Source organism: Poecilia formosa, unplaced genomic scaffold (assembly GCF_000485575.1).
Source record: "Poecilia formosa unplaced genomic scaffold, Poecilia_formosa-5.1.2 Scaffold394, whole genome shotgun sequence".
Lineage (NCBI taxonomy): Eukaryota > Metazoa > Chordata > Actinopteri > Cyprinodontiformes > Poeciliidae > Poecilia > Poecilia formosa.
The window spans coordinates 117,550-122,960 of record NW_006800333.1 but is presented as its reverse complement, the minus strand read 5'-3'; positions in this window follow the sequence as shown (position 1 = coordinate 122,960).

Here is a 5,411-nt window from a genome sequence, read left to right as displayed (position 1 = left end):
GACTGGATTTTATTTCACTGTCATTTGTGAATGTTAGCTCCTCATTTTCAACAGTGGAGCTATAAAGGCTGAAAAATGTTATTCTGGAGAAAATCTCATCAACATCTATATTTCCACTAAAGAGGCAAAAAATACATTTGTTTGATAGAGTAAAAGCCTCTCAGACTCTGAGCCTGACAGCACCAAACTATTTTCTATATTAGACAATTAATTTAATTGTCTAATATGATTGCTTCATGTATATTTTGCACGTTGCTTTTGACTGTTGCTCATGGGGAGAGACATTTCAGCAATCTAATAGAAAAAAATTAAGCAACCTACTTGCATACTGGATGTGGACTGTTGGATGTTAAATCCACGAGCAGTAAATATTGTGCTAACTATCAGTATTGAACCAAAGAAAGCAAGGCAGATGCAAGCCTTTAAATTGTGACGCTTTTTATGGATCAAATAGACTCAAAAAATTGTAACAGCAGCTGTGCAGGGGGGCTCAAACAAATTTTTTGTCAGGGGGCCCAAGATTCCTGGCGGCGCCCTGCTCAGGTATGTTGAAGAAGAGACACATCTAAAAGTTGCAGGAGACCGGTCCTCAAGGCCTGGAGTTGCCCACCCCTGTTCTAGTGGCATGGGGTGGTAACACAACGAATATAATTACATTACTAATCAGAATACCATTTAGTCTTCATTATTTATTAGTCCTGGCATGACTGGAACCGTTAAAAATAAATTCTCTAATAAAACACCACTTCTTATTTTCTTAATGATGCAGAGCTAATTAAAGGACAAGACCTTTATACATTATAAATATCTATATATATTCATTGGTTATAGGGGGAACAAAATAAATTGTAAAATACCATTTACCATGTATACATAAGAAACTTAATTGAGCAAAAGTCAATAACAAACAAATGAATTAGGTTCTAAGAAGAATAACAAATTTGGTTGTTACAACCGGGGCTGTTAAACAGATACAAGCTAAAATTCACATTTTTGCTTTTACGGTGCCATGTTAACCTATCTGGTCTTTCATTACCCAAAATACCTACATGAGCAGGAGTCCAAGATAATATTACATTTTTGTTTTGTTCACATAATCTATGATGAACAGCCATAACCTCATATATTTTGATTATTTGTACTTCCCTTTTCAGTACTCAACAATGCAGACAATGAATCACTACAAACTAGTATTTTACTTGTGTTAGTGTCCTCCTCCCATTATATAGCTAATTATATAACACAAAATTCTACTGCATTTATACTCAGATAATTAGATGTTTGAAATGTTAATCTAATTCAGGAATCACTACTGCTGTACTCGGCTCAGGAGTTGGAGGCCCAGCTTTAGTTTTAGCATAATTTATCTTATGCTAAAGTGAAAATGGTTTATTTGTAACAAACATGTAAAAGGAGGCAGGTATAAGCTNAGAATAAGAAAAAGTAGACACAAATATAGTTTCCAATTTTCATTGGAAGCTGTGATCAATAAAGCAAAAATTTCTAGAGTTTCAAAACCACAAATGTCACTCCGGGTTTTTAACATTACCTTCAAAATCTTAAGTAAAAAATCTTCTCACTGTACAAGCAGACGATTCTGCTAAAATACAATTTGATATCAAATTATCATTTTTGTAATCATTATTATTTTATAATTTTTTTTGCAGTATTTGTCAAAATAAAGTTATCCAATGCTGGTCACAGTCTTACATGTGTAACAGTTGAAATCTTCCTAAAATCAAACCACTCACCAGTCGTTTTGTTACTGTTTTCTTTTCTTTTTTTTCAGATTTTCTGCTTACTCAAGTATCTATGCAAGTATAAGACAATGCTGTAAGTTTCCTTAGATTGATCTCTGTTTTAGTTATAAACAAAACATTTACTTGTTTCTTCTACAAAGTTTGAAAATAAGAAAAAAAAATCACAAAATCTATTCACTATAGGTTGGACAATAAAATGATGTCAAATTTACATAGCGTTCATCAAACCCATCAAAGACTCCGCATTAAGACCAGTCATTCCCACTCTGTTCCATTAACAAGCTCCAGGATGCAACAACAGCTTCAGGCTGAACACAACTGGGTGGGCGGCTTATTGACCACTCAACCAAGAAATAAAGCAACATTATTCTCAGTAATTTAAGGCATATTTTCACATCAGCTGATCTTTTCTTTTCAAATAGTCTATCTGAATTACATCTTCTCAAGAACGTCACCCAGAAGCGTTAGTTCATTTACTTATTTTACAACATTTCAAAAGATTCTCATTTTACCTGTTTAAGTATTTTTTTGTTTCTTACACTAACGTTTGGGATAAAGATTTTGGTTAACTATGATTTTGGAGTTTCCCAATTTTGTAATAATTTTGTTTACCAAATAACCAAAAAGTCATTCTTCGAATCACATATTCCTACTTACCTTCAAGCTAAAAGCTTTTTTGTTTGAAGTTTTGCATATAATTTCCGTTAATATTCTTCTGTTTAAGTAAACTTTATTGTAGATTAGTTCTAATATTGCTTTGTTTTGACCAGTTCTATTTTAAATATTTCAATTTATTCATTCAATCTTATTTTTATGTAAACCATGAGTTATAAAATGGCCTATTTTTAACCTAGACTCCTTAATGGAGTCCCTTATAAAGTGCTCTAGGTTCCTACAATCACCTCACAGGCACACCCACTAGAAGGAAGCAAACGCACTCAGTACAACACTTTCATTCTATTGGCTGAGAGGTTGCCAGGCAACTGTGCCAAAAGGTGTTTCCAAAAGCCAGCAGAGACTGTGAGACAGGAGAAGTTTTGAGAACAATCATTACAAGTTTTGAGAAGAAAGACATGAAGTCCTGCTTTCAGACTGAAAGTGTGTGCTCTTGAACTATGGCAGAAAAATTTCCCCGTAATTGTTCTGCTGTCTGATTATACTGTTTTTTTTTGTTTTTTTTTTATTTTGGCTGAGTAGGCAACTATCTCGCCTCTGATGTAGGCCTTAAGCCCAGTTCACACTGCACAATTTTTTGCCCCGATTTTGCCCTTACGACAATCTTCTAAGATTGTCGCTTGCGATAATTGTAACCGATCATCCTGCACTGTGTGGTGTGCTACAACTGATCAGGTCCAGTCGGTAGAACGATGGGACCGCTGCGATCTAAAATCAGGAATATTTAACATGTTTGCCTTGGCCCGATGATCTCAAATTTTTTGTCAGGGGGCCCACGATTTCTGGCAGTGCCCCTGGTTAATCTATTTGTAGTCTAAACAGAAGGGCAAATAAAGAAAAACATAGGTGCAGAAGTTCATTAAACTATGACAAGCAAAGTGCACAAATATTGCACACGCGGCCCCAGGAGCGGTGGAGGTGAGGTCAGAAAATTTGCAATTAACTCACCATACGGTTTCAATAAATGGAGCTGGAAGACGTTACCCTTCCACGATCAGTTGGGAAAAAAATAAGCATAACTGGCATCTGGTTTTCTAAAAGCGAATACCCAGGACATGCACTCTTCTAGCTCAATCTGGTCAGATCTCTCAATTATTCAGCTTTCTGAAACTAGAACCAGTACATGCACATATTCTACATCAACAGAGCCAAAAACTTAAAAATGTATAATTAAACGGTTACAGTTAATGAAACAACAGAACAGAAAATAAATTAAACCCAGTGTAATGTTTGTTAAACGGGGGCAAAAATAAAACTCACCTCCATATTGTAGTGCAGCAAATATAAGCCTTGATCGTGCTCTGATCTCCGGTTCCTAATCCAAAGCTTTAACTTTTTATTGTGTTTTTTTTCCATTAAAATAAACTACAGTTACTGCTTCAACGTCGTTGTCCATGTTTGCTTACTCTAAATCCAGGTGTGGTATCGTGGAATTTTACGGGATTTCATATCTGCAGTTGGAATGTTCATGAGTGAAACCTCACACTCTACTATCGAACACGTTATACCTGAGATTTTTAAAGGGCTGGTGTGTCGTCTCTCACGTTTTGAAAATCAGCCGACCATTGGCCGACAATTCTAAAATCGTGTAGTTTAAGGGCATCCTATACTACAATGCTGGAGGTCTCTTGGGAGGAGTTAGTAGCAAAAAAGACATGAATAAACTTTAGGAAAGTGAGGAAGGGACAGGGACCGGGTGAGTGGGCACACAGTCCGTATTCAGATAAAACGGTTTGGATGACTGATGCAGACTTGTTGTGACATTACTTTTAAGGATGAGCGGTCCAAACCTGGGTCAAGCCAACAGTTGAAATCACCCACTAAACCAGCGAGTATTTATCAAGATCAGGTAAAGAAAATAATTGTTAAAAAAAATTCTCATCACTTGTATAAGGAGCATAAACATTCACCAGGGTGTCCAGAATGTTGTACAGCCGATAAACCTGCCATGTTTATCAGCTGCGACATTACCGGCCTGAGATGTAACATTCTGGCTGATCAGTATGGAGACCCTCATGCTTTAACTTGAAAAAGTGAATGAAAACATTGTCCCTCCAGCATGCCAGGAGACGCCCACCGTCACAACTTCTGATGTGAGTCTCCTGTAGAAACGCCACATCTGTATTAAATCATTTAATGTGGGAGAAAACCTTCAGAGATTGAGCTTCCATTCATGACATTTGTCAAAAAATGACGACACAGTTCAGTATTCCTCATTGAAGCTTTAAGAGAACAGTGTTAGTTATAGGGCCAAACAGTCATTGGATGCTCACAGATGTATCGGTTCTTCACAGCATTGTCTTCTGCCCTCCAGCTCTCTGTGGCTTTTTTTCGTGGTATATGCAGCGCTGCTCCGGAAGTATGGGGAATCCCTTTTATCCAGAAACTTTAAGAAAGAAACAAGGACCTCAGAACATTTATAAAATAAAAATTGTACAGTAGCTTATTGACATCAAACTGAAAACTGTCAGCATGTGTTGTTGTCTCTATATGAATAAAAACACTCGAAAAGAAACTAGACTTGTAGAAAATAAGTGTTTTACAAACTTGGAAGATTGGATTTTAAAGATCTAAATGCTTTACCAAAGATCTATTTTTTTAAAGGATTATCTTGGATCTATTCTTAATTTGACAAGAAAGTGGGTTGTGAGAAAGAGGGAAGACATGCGGCAAAGGTGAACAGGTCGGGACTCAAACCTGTGGTAGCTGATAGCTGAGGCATCGGTACACGGGTCGAGCGCTTTACTCCAGCGCCACCGCCACACCCTAAATGTCCTTGTTTTTACAGTTGAATCTAAAATTATTCAACCCCATCAGCAGTTCAGGATTTTGGTACATCTGAAATTTTCTTAGATGTTTAAGAAATAAATGACACCATACGAAGCTGAAAATGTAAATAAACCTAATGAAACAAAAATATTTTACCAAATTCAACAGAAAGAACTACTTCCAATGATGAAGTCTAAAAATTACTCC